Raw genomic sequence first — 19,272 nt, 5'->3', positions numbered from 1 at the left:
GACGGATGGGTAGAGTGAGCGAGCAGTCAGGTGGGGATAGATAAGGTGGGTGAGGATGGACAGATAGAAATGGGTAGGAGGTGATGGATGGATGGAGAGATAAGTAGATAGCTAAAAATAAAGACATGCACCGAACGTTACCTACATTTCCCAAAGGCCATACCCTTCTCCTAACACGTGAGCCGTTTGCTGCCCGTTCAACGCTGTTATGTGCAAGGGTTGGTGATCTCTGACGTGAACGGATTGGGAAGCTTTCCCGGGTGTTTCTGGCTGTTTTTCCCACGGTGGCCTAGCTCAAGAGGTCTCCGCGCCAGCATGCAATGGCTGCTTTTTGGATTTCCTTTGCGGCAGCCTGAGTCTTTTAGCCACGACCGCTGAGACAAAGCGGGCAGCATCTGCTGCTTGTGAATGGTGCACTCCCACACAGCTGTCGGTGCGCAGAACAAAATTTATTCCTCCCCGGGGGTGGGGAGGGAAAAATTGAAGGTCACCTGGCTTCTGGATTTGTGTGTTGTCCCGTTGCAGCCCCGGCGCTGCTGCGTGAGGCCCTGACAATGGAGACGGCGGCTGGACTGGAGGGATACGTCCGTGCTGGGCGAGGCAGCCTGTCTCACGGAGCGAAGGTGGCAATGCGCTTTGGGGACGATGCCCCGGCTGATGGGACGGCGGCCCTTGGAGACCCCCCAGGCCTGGGGGCTGGCACAGTCAGACCTGGTACCTGTAGCCCCGGAGAGGCCGAGGCTGCCCTGCTCCTGCCCGAAGACAATGATGCTTCCAGTTCGGCTCTCTCCGTCACCTCCAGGGATGAGGACAGCGCCAGCACAGAGGGACGCATCAGCCCCGCCCCTGGAGACGCTGGCTCGGTCCTTGGGGACGGCGAGATCAGCCCTGTCCTCGGTGATGGAGATGCTGCCGTTGCCCTCGGAAATGAAGACGGTGTTCGCACTGATGAAAGCATCAGCCCCATCCCCGGAGATGATGACATCAGCCCCATCAATGGAGACTTCACGGGTGTCCCTGGAGACACGGCCGTTGCCCCCGGAGACACAGCCGTCATCCCTGGAGATGCCGTAACCACCCCTGGAGACACGGCCGTTGCCCCCGGAGACACAGCCGTCATCCCTGGAGATGCCATAACCACCCCCGGAGACACGGCCGTTGCCCCCGGAGACACAGCCGTCACCCCTGGAGATGCCGTAACCACCCCTGGAGACATGGCCGTTGCCCCCGGAGACACAGCCGTCACCCCTGGAGATGCTGTAACCACCCCTGGAGACACGGCCATTGCCACTGGAGACTCAGCCGTCACCCCTTGGGATGTCACCATCACTCTTGGGGAAAGAGGCATCACCCCTGGAGATGACTCTGTCACCCTTGAGAAAACTGCCACTGCTCCCAGAGACCCATCTGTCACCTCTGGACAAAGAACCGCCCCCCCTGAAGATGCCACCGTCACTGCTGAAGACTTCAGCATCCCTGCTGGAGATGCCATGGTTGCCCCTGGTGACAAGACCAGCGCCCGGACCGACAGAAACGTCCACCTTGTCCTTGGAGAAAATGGTTCCATCTCCATCCAAAAAGACACCACAGTTATCCCCGGAGACATCACCCTCGTCCCCGGAGACGTCACCCTCGTCCCCGGAGACGCTGCTCTCACCCTTGGAGATGACACCATTGCCCCTGGAGATGCCACTGTTGCTTCTGGAGACGCCACCATCACTGCTAGAGATCCCCCTGTTGCCCCTGGATACATCATTGCTGTTCCTGGAGACACAGCCCTCACCCTTAGAGACGCCCCCACTGCCCCTGGAGACACAGCCTTCGCCCCTGGAGACACAGCCCTCACCCTTAGAGACGCCCCCACGCCTCTTGGAGACACAGCCTTCGCCCCTGGAGATGACGACGATCTCACCATCCCTGGAGACGTCAGCTCCGCAGACGTTGACCTTGGAGACGGTGGTGATGCAGCGAGGAACACCGCCACTGGCGTCCTCACCCACGCTGCAGCTCCTGGAGATGCCGTCTCTTCTCCCCCCGGGGCCACCCCTGCCCCTGGAGAGAGGAATGGGAGCAACGTCCTCAGCCTGGCAGCCACCCCTGCCCTGGCCGACCTCTCCTGGAGCAGCAACACCCCGGCCGAGCCAACGGCTCACAGACAGACCAGCCCTCTGGGGTGGCCCGGCACCCATCGGGAACCCTCCACTTCTGCTGTGGCTCTTGGTAGCACCCCTCTTTCTGGGGGTACAGAGACCCCAGGCCAGGACACTGCCCCAGCAGCTGGGGACGCTCCAATGAGCCTCACGGTTGTCAGAGAGACAACCCAAGACCCTGAAGACACTGGTTCCTACACCCACGCCCCCGGAGATGTCACCATCTCTACCCTCGGAGACACCGGTATTGCTACCTCTGGAGGCACCAGCACCTCCACAGCTGCCCCTGGAGATACCACCACAACCGCCAGCCTTCGAGAGCCCACCGCTGCCCCTGGGGACGCTGCAGTCGGTGGAGACACTGGGACCACCACCACCACTACCCCTGGAGACAACAAGACCACGGCCGCCACTGGAGACAACACAGTCCCTGAAGATACAACCACCCCTCCTGCTGTACCTGGGGAAACCAGAGCCCTTGAAGATGCTACGATACCTGGAGATACAACCACCACTCCCGCAGCCCCTGGAAACACTGCCACACCTGGAGATGCTACAGTCCCTGGAAATACCACCACCACTTTTGCTGCCCCTGGAGATATCACAGTCCTTGAAGATGCTACAGTCCCTGGAGAAGCCACCATGACTCCTGCTGACCCCCGACACGCTACAATCCCTGGAGATACAACCGCCACTCCTGCTCCCTTTGGAGAGTCCACAATCCCTGGAGATACAACCCCCACTCCTGTTGCGCCTGGAGACACCAGAGCACCTGAAGATGCTACAACCTCTGCAGACACCAGAACTACCCCCAGTGGCCCTGTAGTCTACACCAACACTGCCACCCTTGGAGACACCACAGATCCCGGCGATACCACCGCCACTGGAGACACCACAGCTGTCGTCACCATCTCCGGAGACACTGCTGGCACTGCCGCCCCTGAAGGACATACCACCGTTCCTGGAGGAGACGCCAACACAATCGCACTTGACCCTGGAGATGAGGTGAATGCCCCCAGAGACGCCACTAAGGGCTCGGGAGACATTGCTGTCACCCCCAGCGATACGACTGTGCCCGAAGACATTGATACTTACACCCAGGTCCATGGAGACACTGATACGGCTGCCCGTGGAGACACAGGTTCCCCCGCCTCTGCAGGCACCGCCACCACTGCCCCTGGAGATGCTACCGTCCTTGGAGACATCAGAATCACAGCCGCTGACCCCGGAGATGCTACAATCTCTGGAGACACCAGCACCACCCCCGCTGGCCCTGGAGACACCACCCACCCTGGAGACACTGCAACTCCTGTAGATACCACCACCGCTCCTGGAGACATGGCAGTCCCCAAAGACACCGCCACTGCTGGCACCACAGTCCTTGGAGATGACGCCACCACTGTCGACACAGGAGATGCAGCAGGCTCTAGAGACACCACTTGTTTTCAAAATGCCACCACCAGGACTGCCCCCGCAGACGCCTTCACTACCACCGCAACTCCTGAAGGTGCTACAGTCCCTGGAGACACCACCACTACGCCCACCCCCAGAGACACTGTAGTCCCTGGAGACACCACCACTGTCACCCCTGGAGATACCAGAGTGCCTGGAGATGCCTCCGCTGTCACCCCTGAAGATACCGTAGTGTCTGGAGACACCAGCACTACCACTATGCCTGGAGATACCATAGTCCCTGGAGACAGCTCCACTGTCACCCCTGGAGATACCATAGTCCCTGGAGACACCTCCACTGTCACCCCTGGAGATACCAGAGTGCCTGGAGACGCCTCCGCTGTCACCCCTGAAGATACTGTAGTGTCTGGAGACACCAGCACTACCACTATGCCTGGAGATACCATAGTCCCTGGAGACACCTCCACTGTCACCCCTGGAGATACCATAGTCCCTGGAGACGCTCCAGGTGGTGGTGGTGTCACCACCATTCCTGGGGACACAACAGTCGCTAGAGATGCTACAGCCCCCAGTGACGATGCTACAGCTCCTGGAGACACTGCCTCAGATCGACCTGGAGAGACCATCGTCACTGCCATGCTGGACAGCCCTGGAGATGCAACAGTCCTTGGAGACATCCCTGCTGCCACAGACTGCCCTGGAGATACCACCGATACCCCCGGAGAGACCACTGCTGCTGCCGTTGGCAATGGTGAGGAAGATGTCCCTGGAGACGACACGCCGGCGGCCACCCCTGGCGAGCACCACGATGCCCCAGGAGATGCCAGCGCCCCTGGAGAGTGCACCAGCCCGGGTAAGGAGCTGCAAAGCCCACGAACCGGCTGCCCTGGGGGGAGGGAGGGAAGGCAATCTCCCCTGCCTCAGAGCTGTGCGAGTTACGTGCGTCAGCACAGGCTGCCGGCTGGGCAGCCTCTGCCAATCAGCAGGGCGGCCTGTCCTGGTAGACAGGTCATGCAGGAGATGGGGGGCAGCCCAGCCTGTGGCCAGAGCCTTGGGGTCTCTGCTCTCCCCCTGCGCCGGGGAAGAACCTTTCACCCATTCTGCGCCCTCCTTCCGCAGCGTCCCGGAGCCCCCGGCCGCCCCGCTCCGTGGGGTGCCTCGCCGCACTCTGCCTCTTCCTCGCTGCGGGCCTGCTCACCGGGATTGTCATGGTAAGGCCCCTGCTGGGGCGCTCCGTACTGCAGGAGCCAGCCGGCCCTCGGGAACCCCATCCCTTACCCCCGGCTAGGGTTTGTTCCCAGCTCTCCGACGTGCAGCCGGCCCAGGACTCCTGGGATCTGTCCCCAGCTCTGGGAGGGGAGTGGGGTCTAGGGCTTAGAGCAGAGGGGCTGGGAGCCAGGACTCCTGGGTTCTCCCCTTCGGTCTGGGAGGGGAGTGGGGTTTAGCGGTTAGAGCAGAGGGGTTGGGAGCCAGGACTCCTGGGTTCTCCCCCCAGCCCTGGGCCGGCTGTGAGCTGCTGTCTTTGTTAGCCAGGCCGTACCACGCTGACATCCCTGTGTCTCTCCCAGGTCGTCTGCTACGTGAAGGTCGTTACCCTCGGTGCTGCCCCCTTTGCGGAGCCAGGGGCCAGTCTCTTCCCGTGAAGGGCGTCCGCCGGCTCAGACTCGGACGTGGCCATATGGGTGTAGAAGGGAGCTCCTCAGCTAGCCCCTCCCTCTTCAATAGCGTAGCGAATGCGTTCCCGGGGGCACTGTTCCGGGGAAGACCGCAGCACAGCCGGCTGGCAGGAGCTGGAGGGAGGAGCCCCTATGGGATGGCTCCCTCTAACCACAAGTGCTGACTCCAGGTGGTACCGTGGTCCCCTCTTCCGCTGCTGCCAGGTTCGATTCATCCCCTGCGGCTGGGAGCTGACCGATGGGTCCGTCCTCCCCTGGATCAGAACAACGGCCCCCCCCTTGGACCCAGTCCTGCATCCAGCCTCTGCCTGAGCGCACAACCCCCTCCCTGCTGTGTTGTGCCACCAGAGGGCAGCTCCCGCCTGCGGCGCCCTGAAGCCAAATCGCTGTGTTCCGCAGCCGTCCCACCCCAGAAGCAGCCGCAATTCCGCAGCGGGCGGGTTGAAGAGCAGTTTTGTCATACGTTTGAGCCGAACCTGCTCCTTGTCAGAGCTTTCCGGACCAGCTCCCCTAGAGAACAACCCTGCCGGGAGCTGGCTGCTGCTTGCGTAATACAAACCGTCTCTCCAAGCGCCTGGCTTCTGTCTCTGAAAGCTTCTAGCAGAGGTGGCCCCAGGCTGCCAAGCTGAAGGAGTTAGAAACCAGGGTCAGTCGTCTGCCCACAGGGAGCCCCCTGGCCGCCCCAAGCTCCCCTGCCCAGGTGAGGGCTGAAGGGGACTGGCTGAGACCCCCCCGCCCCCCGCAGCAGCGGATCCAGGGTTTCCAGTGCCTTGCTGGAGACACCAACAACAAGGCTCGGTGGGACTGGGTGAGAGGAGAGGGGCTGGGCACGGGCACAGCTGGGTTCTCTTCCTGGCAGTGGGGGTGGGGGCTGGGAGTCAGGACCCCTGGGTTCTGCCCTTTGCTCTGGAAGGGGAGTGGGGACTGGTGGGTAGAGCAAGGCAGGGTGGGAGCCAGGCCTGCCCGATATTCTCCCTGGCTCTGGAAGGGGAGTGGAAGCTAGTGGTTAGAGCAGGTGCGAGTGAGGCCAGCTGAGCGCCTGGGCTCAGTGCTGGGCCTGCAGTAGGATTCACACAGGCACTCCTCCGTCCCTGGCTGGGTTCCCGGCAGAGCTTAAACCCCACGGCCTGGGGGCGAGGAAAGCTGGGGCCAGGGGCCAGGCCCTCCCAGGGCCCTGGTTTTAAAGCCTCTCTCACACCCCCCAGAAGCAGCCGCATTCGCCTTTTTCGGAACGCACCCGACGCCGCCAGATCTCACCCCAGTTCAGGGCCATCCCAAAGGATTATAAAAAGCACCTGGGCCCCGGCGCAAGTTCCTGCCAGCGGTTTCCTGGCCTGTCATTAAAGCAGTGAGGGCGTCTGCCTGGAGCCAGCAGCCTTTAACTGTTCAGGGACCACGTGTGTGTGTGTGGCCGGGGGGGGGGGGGGGGTGACAGGGCAGAAGGCGGCACTGATTTCCCAGGGGACCCCCCCCCCCCCCACAACTGAGCTCCCTCTAGCGCACAGCCCCCACCAGGGCACCATGGTGCACTGAGCCCAGACCTGCTTTAACCAGCACACCTCACTCTCGTCCCAGAGCTGGGTGGGGGAGAACCCAGGAACCCTACCACACCTCCCCTGATCTAACCACTGGGCCCCTCTGCTCCTCTCCCAGCTGGGAAAGAACCCAGGCATCCTGCCCAGCTCCCCCCTGCTCTAACCAGTACACCTCACTCCCCTCCCAGACCTGCCGGGGTGGTGGGGGGGGGAGAACCGAGGAATCTTGCCCCCCCCGCTCTAACCACTAGGCCCCACTCCTGGTGAAAGGACGAGACCCCAGGACGCCCGAGTCCCACCTTCCCTGCTCTAACCACTAGGCCCCACTCCTGGTGAAAGGACAAGACCCCAGGACGCCCAAGTCCCACCTTCCCTGCTCTAACCACGAGGCTACCTTGGCAGAGCAACACCCGGGCAGATGAGCAGAGCCTGTGTGGGCTCTTACGTTCTCCCGTAATCCCCTCCACCACCTCCCGCCTCGTTCCACCACCACCCCGGTAGCTCCTTCCTAACCCACCCTGAGCACCGGGACAGGCCGTGTCCCAGGGTGCTCCCCCCACCCAGTCGGCGACAAGAATAACCCTGGTCCGAGGGCGTTGGTCCAGCATGCTCCTGCCTCGCTTCACCCTGTAATAACCCAGCATCGCTCGCCGGGCCCGGCAGGCTGGCACAGCCCAGCCAGCAGCCTAGCCGTGCCCCGCTGGAGGAGCTGCCAATCCAGCTATGGCCCCCATGCGCCTGTGCCGAGCCACGCTCTCGGTGCTGCTTCTAGCGCTGGGGCTCCCAGGTAAGCGGGGGCTTTCGCGCCACTCTGCCACAGCCTTTCCCGGCCGCTCTCCCGGAGCCGTCAGCTTTCGTGTCGGACACAGACGCCGCCGGTTATGGAGGGGGAGAAAACCTGGAGCGTCGCCCCCCCGGCCCAGCTGCCTGAGCCTGCAGAGCGCCTGAGCTCTGGCTCTTCATAGCTGCCCGCTCGAAAGCCGGACGGCTCACCCGTCCCGCCTGGCAAGCGAGGGGGAGAGAGGGTTGTACAGGGAAGCCCTAGACAACTGCTCTGCGGGGTGGCTTGTTTGGGTAGGGTCTGTAGGAAATAGGGCAGGTGTTTTCCATGCGGTCACTCCTCCGTGGGGAGATGGGATGGGGTGGAAATGAAGCCACAGGGAAGGGGGTCAGTGGGCTTGGTGTTAGACTCGTGGGGGTAAATTCCTGGCCCCCAGAGAGGCAGCAACCCCCTGGGGGTAGAGCTAAGGATGCAGGAATGGCCCTGGGGACCTGTGTGTGAGCAGGTAGCACTTACCGGGCAAGAGGCTTCACCCTTGGGCGTGTGCATCCCCGCCTGTGAAATGGGGTTAATATTAATTCACTTGGTCCTGATCTCAGCCGGGGCAGGGACTGTCTCTCGCTGTGTGTCTGTGCGGCGCCCGGCCCGACGGGGCCCTGATCTCAGCCGGGCCAGGGACTGTCTCTCGCTGTCTGTGCAGCGCCCGGCGCGACGGGGCCCTGATCTCAGCCGGGGCAGGGACTGTCTCTCGCTGTGTGTCTGTGCAGCACCCGGCCCGACGGGGCCCTGATCTCAGCCGGGGCAGGGACTGTCTCTCGCTGTGTGTCTGTGCAGCGCCCAGCCCGACGGGGCCCTGATCTCAGCCGGGGCAGGGACCGTCTCTCGCTGTGTGTCTGTGCAGCGCCCGGCGCGACGGGGCCCTGATCTCAGCTGGGGCAGGGACTGTCTCTCACTGTCTGTGCAGCGCTGGAACTTCCACGACGCTGCTTGGGAAATACGAGCGCAACTTGATTTTCCACCCAGGGGCGCAGCGGGGTGCCCTGATTCGCCATCAGCCCCCCCCACCCAGCGCTGGAAAGCAACCGCCTCTCGCCTCTGTCCTAGCAGCGCCTTACTGATAAGCGCTCTCCAGCCTCACCCAGCCGGGCCCTTATTCCAGGGAAGCGGCAAACCAGGCGGTGGCTCACACCCCACCAGCTCGTGGGGCTGCGTGACGGCCAGGGCCGGAGCGTGGTAGGGGCCATCCCAGCGCTCCCCGCCCTGCACGTGATTCACCTGCCAGGGATTTATGGCTGGAATTGGCCTCCTGCGGCAGGATGCGGTTTCGGGGCGGGGAGCTGGCAGGAGGCCTCGGGAACCATCTCCACCAAGGCCGGGGCCCTGGGCTGCCAGGGTGTGTACGATGGGCCTACAGGGCTGGGGAGGGGGGCAGGTACTGGCGAGCCCTGTTTATCCGAGGCTGGGAAGAGAACTCCCGCCTCGCAACCCCCCCCATCCTCCAGTGCACCAGTAGGGGGCGCTGTGCGGCGAGGAGGGGTGTTGGGGGGGCTCCCTAGGGGGCGCTGTCTTCTCCTGTCCCAATGCCCTGACCCCAATCCCCCAGTGCACCAGTAGGGGGCGCTGGCCCCGGCAGGGCTCACCCCCAAAGCCCCAGCAGAGCCCTGTTAAGCCTCTTTCCGGGCAGAAACAGAGAGGCTGCACCTCCAATCACTGAAGCCCCCCCCACCACCACCCGGTGGTTTCTCCCATGTACTCGGGGAGTGGCAAAGCCCCGAGCTGCGCACGCAGCTCCTCCCCAGCCCTGGGCGCATTTCAGTGTCCCTGCAAGGGACCCCCGGCTCCAAGGGGCAAAGCAGAGCCCAGTGGGGCCGGCAGGCACTGAGCCGGGAGGGGAAGGAGCAGGCGGGGGCCCGTGGGAGGAGAACTAGAAGGGGGCAGATTTTATAGCAGCTGCTCTTGTTAACCTCCCTGACTAGCACAGGCCCACAAAGGTCTCCAGGGAGTTACGTCTGCTGCTGAAATCGCCACGACCAGAGCCGCCTCCTCCCCCCCGCCGGGCGCCACGACCGGAGCCGCCTCCTCCCCCCCGCCGGGCGCCACGACCGGAGCCGCCACGTCCCCCCCGCCGTGTGCCACGACTGGAGCCATCACGTCCCCTCCGCCGGGCGCCACGACCAGAGCCGCCATCTCCCCCCCGCCGTGTGCCACGACCGAAGCCGCCACATCCCTCCCGCCATGTGCCACGACCGGAGCCGCCACCTCCTCCCCGCCGGGCGCCACGACCGGAGCCGCCACCTCCTCCCCGCCGGGCGCCACGACCGGAGCCGCCACCTCCTCCCCGCTGGGCGCCACGACCGGAGCCGCCACCTCCTCCCCGCTGGGCGCCACGACCGGAGCCGTCACATCCCCTCCGCCGTGTGCCACGACCGGAGCCATCACGTCCCCTCCGCCAGGCGCCATGACCGGAGCCGCCACCTCCTCCCTGCCGGGAGCCACGACCAGAGCCGCCACCTCTTCCCTGCCAGAAGCCACGACCGGAGCCGCCACATTCCCTCCGCCGGGCGCCAAGACCGGAGCCGCCACGTTCCCTCCGCCGGGCGCCAAGACCGGAGCCGCCTCCTCCCCCCCGCTGGGTGCCACTACCGGAGCCGCCTCCTCCCCCCCGCCGGGCGCCAAGACCGGAGCCGCCACCTCCCCCCCGCCGGGTGCCACGACCGGAGCCGCCTCCTCTCCTCTGCCGGGTGCCACGACCGGAGCCACCACGTTCCCTCCGCCGGGTGCCAAGACCGGAGCCACCACGTCCCCCCCGCCGGGCACCAAGACCGGAGCCGCCACCTCCTCCCTGCCGGGAGCCACGACTGGAGCCATCACGTCCCCTCCCAACTCCACTTTGACTGTCTTGCTTGTCACCACTTGGCACACCACTGTGTCTGCAGTCACTTCCTGGACCCCCTTGGCTCCCAGGCCCCCGGCCAGCAGCACAGCCACAGCCCCCATGGGGGCTCCCCCCAGCTCCGGTAGGTGGCCGTGGCGTGACCACGGGGCGTGTGGTGCCCAAGGCAGTGACAGGACAGAGACAGAGCACAGCCTTTCTCTGCTGCGCCGCTATCTAAGGTGCGGGGCCCCAGCCCATTGCTTGCACGTGGCTCTGGTGGTCTCACCCACAGGCCCCAGGTCCTCTCAGATCTCCCAGAGCTGCTGGAGGCAATGGCCATGACGGCCATGTGGAGCGGTGTGCGAAAATAGTTTCACCAAGTGGCTGGTGTGAATGGACCACAGCTGCATTGAGTCAATGGGGCCTGATCCCAGCTGGCGGGAATGGGTCATAGTTCCATTGAGTCAATGAGCTTAGATCCCCGCTGGTATGAATGGGTCATAGTTCCATTGAGTCAATGAGCTTAGATCCCCGCTGGTATGAATGGGTCATAGTTCCATTGAGTCAATGGGGCCTGATCCCCGCTGGTGGGAATGGGTCATAGTTCCATTGAGTCAATGAGCTTAGATCCCCACTGGTATGAATGGGTCATAGTTCCATTGAGTCAATGGGGCCTGATCCCCGCTGGTGGGAATGGGCCAGACCCTAGCTGGTAGGACTGGGCCAGAGCTCCACGGAGTCAGGGAGGCACTCTGCTAATCAGCTGGGTGGTGTTTGAATCTCTTCTGGGTGGCCACCGAGTTGCTCCTCTTACGGGGAAGCCCGGTCAGGGCTGGATGCTGATTTCCGTGACTCAGCTATAAATGCTCAGCGCCTCGACTGCCGTCCAGGGAGTCAGGGCCGGATTCTGAGCTTGGGGGCTCCGCTGTGTATCCGGAGTATCGGCAGCGTGACCCCGCTGAGGTCTGTAGCGTTCCTCTGGGTGGGCACTGGAGTAACAGAGGGAGAAGCCGGCTCTTCAGTGGGTAGGTAGGTTTTAAATTACACCTCAAAACCGCGGCCCAGCCGCTGGAGAATCTCTACGCGGAAATGCTCCAGCATCCTTGGAGAATGGTCCAGAAATAGGATTGGCTGCACAAGCTACTGCAGTCCTAGAATGGATGAGTCCTGGCTTTTTAACTGGCAACACCTCCCACCGGCCCCCATCACGGGCAGGGGTGGAACCTTGGCCCGCGTGGCCGCTGGGGCTAACGGAGCCCCTCTGTGAGCAGGCAGCAGTAGTGGACTGTTATCCTGGAACGGGTGAGTTGCCGCGTGACTCTCAGCTTATCAGCCTCTTCCTTTTCCTCTTGCTGAGCAGTGAGGACAGAGCAAAGGCTCCCTGGCCCTGCTCTTCAGAACTGGCCCTTTCTCTCTCTGTTCCCCCAGCCCCAGCTGCCAGCGGCCTGCCGGCCTGGGCCATCGTCCTCATCTGCTTAGTGGCTGCCTTTGTCCTGCTGGTGCTGCTCTGTCTCCTGGGCATTGTGAGTATCCGAGCAGCAACGGGGGCGTGGGGGAGGAGAACTCTACTGTAATGACTTTGGGGGCAAAAACTGGATGTTTGTATAGCACCGAGCGCAAGTCAGGCGCGAGCGGGGCAGGGATTTCTACGCACTGCTGCAATGTTTAACCTGGGTGCTAATCCCACTGGGGGACTGTCCTCTAGACTGGGACTCCTGGGCAGCCAAGATTCCAATCTGAGTGACTCCGGTGTGAATCCAGAGTGACTCCAGTATTGTCTATGGAGACAGGACTGGATTCTGATCTCAGTAAACCTGTACGAATCCAGAGTGACTTCACGGATGGCAATGGAGCAGGGGCTGGATTCTGAGCGGAGTGACTCCGGAGTGACTCTGTGGAGTCAAGGTTGGCTTCTGATGTACATTAGACTGGGGTAAGTTCACAGGACACCCAGTGGACTCTGAGCTGGAATCTTATCTCGGTTACACCAAAATTCCCTGACTCCAATGGTGCTATTACAGTTGAGTGTGTCACAGCTGGCGTAAGGGCTGGATTATGCCCCTTAATCACTGGTTTCTAGACCAGGGTTGGAATGGTGATCTTGGTTACACCAGTGTAAATACTCTCATCTCGTTGCAGTCCCTCTGTGTTCACACTGGATTTACTGAGATCAGAATTTGCTCCGACTCCAGAAATCATTCCTGATTTACCCCATGAAATCAGCCCATTGGTGGAGTCACTCTGGATTTACACCAGGATCACCGAGATCAGACTCCAGCCCTGATTTCATTAACATTAGTGGAGTCACTCTGGATTCACACCAGGATCGCCGAGACCAGAATCCAGCCCTGATTCCATTCACTTCCCCAGCCTGGCCCCATTACCCGACTGGCTCTGCTCTTCTCCTTTCAGATCCCGGGATGCCCGCTAAGGAGATGCACCCAGCCAGGCACCTACTTCACGCACAACAGACCCAGGGTGACGGACTCGGGCATAGAACTAGAGAGCTCGTGAGGGAAGTGGAGACGCAGCAGAGGATGGTGGAAAGGAAGCAGTGTCGGAGAAGGTGTGAAACCCCCACAGCCCCTGCGCAGGAGAAATTTACTCAGAGATCCTTGCCCACTTCCCAAACAGCCTCATTTCTTCAGTTCTGGGGGGTCAGCCTATTTAAAGAGACGCGCCACCCATTCCGACCAGTCAGTTTATTGTCTAAAACCCTCGTGGGTCGGAGCTCCCAGACTGGGGTGTAGAAAGAAGGGGCATTATGCATCCAAATCCCTGAGCGTTCAAAAGTAAAATGGACCACACGTGCTTAGGGATTACAAATTAGGGATTAAAACAATAGTCTCATGTGTCTAGATTCCTCACAGCTTGGAAACAGGGGCGAGTGAATAAAAGGAATGGGATTACGGGGCCAGATCCCTTGGGCACAAGGAACTGACGTGAACGCGTTATACACTCAAACGATATTTAAAGAGGGAAATTAGTGGAGGTGAGGCCCAGTTCCTTAGAGATCAAGAATTCAAATTATGGGCATCAGTTGTCTAGAGTCGCCCTCAGCTACACTAGAAGCATCTGTCTCCAGATGTCCCGACAAACTTTCTGTCGACAAATCGCATCCACACGTAAAAGCAGATCCATCTTCTGATCTGCTCTGTAGACAGGAGGGGCCCCCCGGAGCGTCTACACAGCTTTTTGTTGACAGTTGCCAAAATGCATTTTGTGTGTAGCTGCTCAGTGAGTTTTGTCGACAAAACCTGCAGTTTTGTCGATGTAGCCATAGAGTTCTTGGTCCTCCCGGCGCCAGAGAGGACCAGGAGATGCAGGGCGGGGTGTGACAGGGGCTGAATCTCCAGATGAGAGTCAAACCCATTGGCTAAGTCTACACTAGAAGCGTCTGACTACAGACGTTACTGTCCGAAGAGATGTTCCGACAAAACTTCTGTCGACCGATTGCGTCTACACATCAAAGCGGATCCATCTTTTGCTCCGCTTTCGATAAAAGGGCCCCCAGAGCGTCTACCCGCCTTTTTTGCTGACAGTTTCCATTGACAAAACACATTTTGTGTGTAGACGCTCCGCGAGCTTTGTCTACAAAACTCCCCTGTGTAGACGTAGCCTAGGAGTAGAGATTAGGGATTGAAATTAATGGCTGCGCATCCAACCGCCTTCGAAGTTAGGGTTTCTATATTAGCCATTTGTGTGTCAAATTGTCTATTGGCTAGAGATTGGTAATTAAGGCTGAGCGATTAAAAGTGAATGGATGATGTTTCTAGACACCCTGGGCTATGTTCCCTCCTCTTTTTCCACCCATGTGTGAAATAAATTTTATTCCGTGCACCGAAACAGGCTTGGAGGTGCACCAATTGAAACACACTCCGCCAGCTGTGGGCGCTAGGCTAAGCAGCCAGGCAGCTCCTGAATCTCTTTTGTATGGCCACCCAAGTATTCACTTCGCATGAAGTTTTGTGCCTCTATGTGCTGGAAAGCTCAGACACTCATATTCAGGTCTGAGTAATGAAAATGACCAGGGACTGTGTGTCGGAAGCCCTGAGGCCATCTATGACAATCTCAGCCTTGTTCTCTTCTCAAGCACTGAGATCGTTACCGGGCCAGCAACTGGAGGAATTACAGGAATGTAAGACAAGTGTGTGGGAGAAAGTTAAACCTGTCGAGCATGAGCCTCTTGTGTATTAGAGCCACCAGGCTGGCAGCCAGGACATTGACGTTCTCTGCCCAGTTCTGTGGCGAAACAATTATTGGCTAACGTCAAGCATGCACTTACGTTGGTTACGAAGTGTGAAAAAGATATGGGCCTTGCCTACCTCGCAGGGCAGCTGCCAGGGTTCGTCCTGAACTGGGTGTTTGTAAACCGCGAGAAAAGGAATTTATCTGCACATGAAGGATTACACGGGTGAGTTGATTATCAGCAGGGTAGTCTGGTCCTCTCTGGCGCCAGGAGGACCAAGAACTCTATGGTCACGTCTACACTGGGGGCATTGTCGGCAAAACTGGGGGTTTGTTGACAAAACTCGCAGAGCGTCTCCATGTAGAAATATTAGTCTGCATCCACAGAAGCAGCGAGAAGTCCCGGGGCACCTTAGAGCCTAACCAAGAATTCTGGAGCACGAGCTTCCATGGGCAAAGACCCGCTTCCTCGCAGGAGAGTCCGGGGGACTTGATGCATCCGCGGTGCTGTGGGGAGCCCCTGCGGAGCACGTTCCACTCATGGAAAAAGGGGCCCATCAGACCCAGCCTACGGGACACCAGTGGCTTTGCGGCAGGTGGTTGTGAAGGGCAGCCTCGTTGCGAGAGACACGCAGCCGGGATCAAATGTCCAACCCAGCGCGCCGGTGAGGTGGTGGAACTGCTCAGCACACAAGGCACACACAGGCTGGTGTATTCAGCTTCGGATCAGTGTCCGGCGGTGGGGAAACCACACCCCAGATAAAGCGGACGAAAGTCAGGGGGGGCGGGGGCGGAGGGGGAGCCTGGCCCATCCCAAAATGTGCTGGGTCACCTGCGTAACCCCACTGGGACCACTCTTCTATTCCTAACACGTGAGCTGAACGAACACTTCTCTTGCGTGCATGAGCAACTGGGGGAGAGGTATTGACGTACATTAAACTAGAGTAGCAGGTTTCTGCTAAGAGGCTTGTTTGGCAGAGAAGGCTGTGAGCTAGGAATGGTTCTGCCTCTATGGACAGCAAGATCTGCTTCTGGAGGGGTGTGCTGTGCAGCGCCCGGCCCGACGGGGCCCTGATCTCAGCCGGGGCAGGGACTGTCTCTCGCTGTGGGTCTGTGCAGGTCACAGTATACTGGGCTCCACCCCACCCCTCCTGCCCTAGATTTGCCCCAAGCCAGGCTGCCTGTGTGTTAACAAAAGACCAGGTAATCCCACCCCCTGCCCCCTCCAGGCTAACACCAGCACTCGGCCCTCTGCCTTGGAAAGGTTGCCGACCCTTGGGCTAAAGAGTCAGTGCTGGTTTCTCATCTTCCAGAGCCTGACCCAAAACCAGAGTGATCCTGCTGCTGTCAGCCGAGTCAGGGCAGCGAGCAGGTCCCCTCTGCGTGCGTGGAATAAATTTTCTTCCATGCACCGAGGCCTCTGGGACGTGCACCACCAGCAGAGAGACACGCTGCTGGCCATGGGCGCTCTGCCCATCAGCTGGGCGGCCCCCGAATCGACCGCTGCCCGAATGCTCAGCTTATGGGGAGAGTATAAATCCAGAGAGACTCCCATCTCATTTGTCTGGGGGCAGTTTGAGGCATGTGGTTTGATTTCCCCCCCTCTGATGGGAAAACGGGACAGGGCTGCCCTGTCCACGACCAAGGCCAAGAAGCCAGGAGCTGATTCCCCCTGAGACAGAAGGAATGGGGAGCGATGGGTCTAGGATAAGGAGCTGGCTGGGTTTTGGTTTCTTTTCCCTCCGTTTGTTACTCTCCTGCTTAAATTTGCAGCAGCCGGGGTCATGGCTTGTTCAGCTCTCTCTCACACACACACACACACACACACACACACACACACACACACACACACACACACACACACACACACACACCACGTCCAGCCCACGCCGGCCAGTGCCAGGCCCGTTTGTTTAGCCTGTTGCTATGCAGCTGAAAGAGCTAGCTGCGAATTGGTTTGAGTCACACGCATGTGCAAGCAGTAATTTGTGGTGATTGCTCTGTGCCAGGGGTGAGCAAAGTGTTCATGTTGGGGCCCATTTTTCATCTTGGCAGGTCGCCGGGCCTTCCCTCCCCCCAGCCTGTATAATGTCCCCCAAAATAACGGACGTTTCGGTGAAGTTCATAAAAAAAAAACCACAAAAAACCCTTTCGATGGCTGTGAGAAAATAAGCCTGTGGAATGCCAAAATTTGATGAATCAGTGTATAAAGGTGAATGACTCACTTGACTTAAATCCTTCTCTTCCAAGTGGGGCACAGGCCAGCTGCAAGTCGGTTTCATTTGACGCTCTCTCCGGACAACGAGAAGCCCTGGGGCACCTTAGAGACAGAGATTTTGGAGCATCAGCTTTTGTGGTCAAAGACCCGCTGCATCAGATGCACGCGTGAGAGAGTTTCAGAGGAGGATTTAAAGAGGAGGTCTCAGTAAAGAGGAGGGCCAGAGCTGATGAGGGTGGAAATCACCCATTACTGGCGGTTAATGTGGGGTCGTGAACGTCAAGAGGGGAGTTTTTCCGGACAAACTTCTAGCTGACCCCAGTGGTCGTCCTTCCAGCTCAGTAGGTCTTCGGCAGGTTGTCCGAGGTCTTCCTCTTTCACGGTTTGAATAGAAGTGTGACCACACAGAGGAAACTTCAAAATGGCCACGCTTGCTAGGCAAATCGAAGAGTACTAAGGAGGCGCAGAAACGAATTTTCAGCACCTCCTTAGCAGTACTGCGCTGCCAGCCACGGTGCTTGGGAAGTAGCGCTTTCGAACGGACCCCGCGCAGCTTGAAAGCAGCTGAGCCGATAACCATCAGCATTCTTCCGTCGGGCCGTTAGCATGGCTGTTTCGAAGTTATGGCCAAGCATGGCCGCCGTCAAACATACCAATAACAGATTTCACCCCTTTTAATGGGGCGGATGACCCTGAGACCCGGCAGCTGATCGTGCTGCAGCCGTCTCTTATGACATTTCACACCCCCACACCCTGGGGAAGGCCCCTTTACACACCCTGCCATAGATTTTAACCCTAGGTTCATGTCGTAGAACTGGAATGGATCTCAAGAAGTCACTGAGTCCGGCAGGACCACCCCCATCTCCGACAGGTTTCTTTTTTTTTTTTTTTCCCAAGCTTAACCTACCCCAGAACTTTGACAGAACCCCCTCAGGGACTGAAATTGCAACCCTGGCTTTAAAAGGCTCCAGCCCCAGAGCTATTCCCAATAGGCTCATAGGGGTCTCAAGAGATCATCCGGTCTGGTCCCCAGCCCAGACTATTCTCCCTTGCTTAATCTCTGGTAGCTGTTTATCTAATGTGTTCCGAGGCACTTGAAAGCTGTTCTGATGACATTTCCCTGAAGCCCGACCAAGTCTAGAATTCACAACCTCTGATTTATAAGGCCAATGCAAAAACCACAGAACTCTTCCCGGGCTGACTTAGTCTGGCAAAAAGGAGTGCTGGGGCTTGCCGTGGCATTCCTACTTGTTTGGCTGTGGGTTTGACCGGGGAGACTCTTAAATCTAAAGTTCGGAGTCTGGCTTTCAGTGAAAAGCGATCCTTTTAATTCCTTGTGGGTGCCCAGGTACAGCAGCGTGGAATTACCCATTAATCAAACACAAAGGGAAAAGCAGCCAGTGATGCAAAAACGAAGAAAGCCTTAAACTAAACCAACGAAAAACAAATTAATCTGACGGAGGGAGAAGCTTAATCCCTGTCGTTCAAGGCATATTTTTATTTATAGTCCAGTGACCTTTACCTCACTGGCATTTCCTGAGCTAAATCACTTCCAGGATTACAATGAGAACAATTAAAAATTGATTCGTTCTCATAGCCTCCTTTTTAAGGTTTCCAGCATTTCATTCAGACTGGACAATGCCCAGACCCAGCCAATCAGATCCAGCTCTGCAGTGGGCGGAAAAGAGCATTGGTCTATGCTGCTCATTCACCCCCGCTCAGCAGGAGTCCCACTAATTTCTTCCCATCTGTGTGGAATAAATTTTACGGCGTGCACGGATCCCCATGTGGAGCGCACCACCCATAGAAACGCACGCTGCCGGCTGAGGGGGAGCTCTGCTTGTCAACCAAGCCGCACCTGCCTCTCTCCTGGGCCCCAGCGCTCAGCTGGCGGCAAACGCTGCTGCTGAGGATCTGACCCAACGAGCTGAGGTGACCATCGTGTGAGTCTGTGTGGCTTGCTGGACAGGGAGATAATGGAGTTACACAGACGTAATGCGGAGCAGCGCCAGAGAATGAACCCCGGGGGCTCTCTCGTCAGTTTCAGTTTAATCCCCGGGCAGTTTCAGATTTCACGCCCAACTGAGAGATCTGAGCGAGCCTGGCTGATGTGTGGGGAGCTGGGCCTGCGTACGATATTTCAGAGAGGCCGGCAGCTCCAGCCTCTGCTGAAACAGCAGCAGCAGCAGCCAGGTTACCGGCCCCATCGAAATGCTGTGGCACCTGTTCCACACGAGGCTTTGAAGGAGTGTGAGGGGAACCCCAAGGTTGATTGCCCTAGGCCCCCCGCTTCTGATCCAAGCCCCACCCCTTCTAATATTGGCCCCGCCCTTTCCTACGAGGCATCCCTCTGCATAGTTAGGGCTCAAAACACGTTTGAAAATCTGGCCTCGAATCCCTGTGAGCTGAGCTCGTCTTCCACCTTTCCCCCGGGGC

The sequence above is a fragment of the Carettochelys insculpta genome, chromosome 22, assembly GCF_033958435.1.
Source record: "Carettochelys insculpta isolate YL-2023 chromosome 22, ASM3395843v1, whole genome shotgun sequence".
Lineage (NCBI taxonomy): Eukaryota > Metazoa > Chordata > Testudines > Carettochelyidae > Carettochelys > Carettochelys insculpta.
This window is presented reverse-complemented; position numbering follows the sequence as displayed.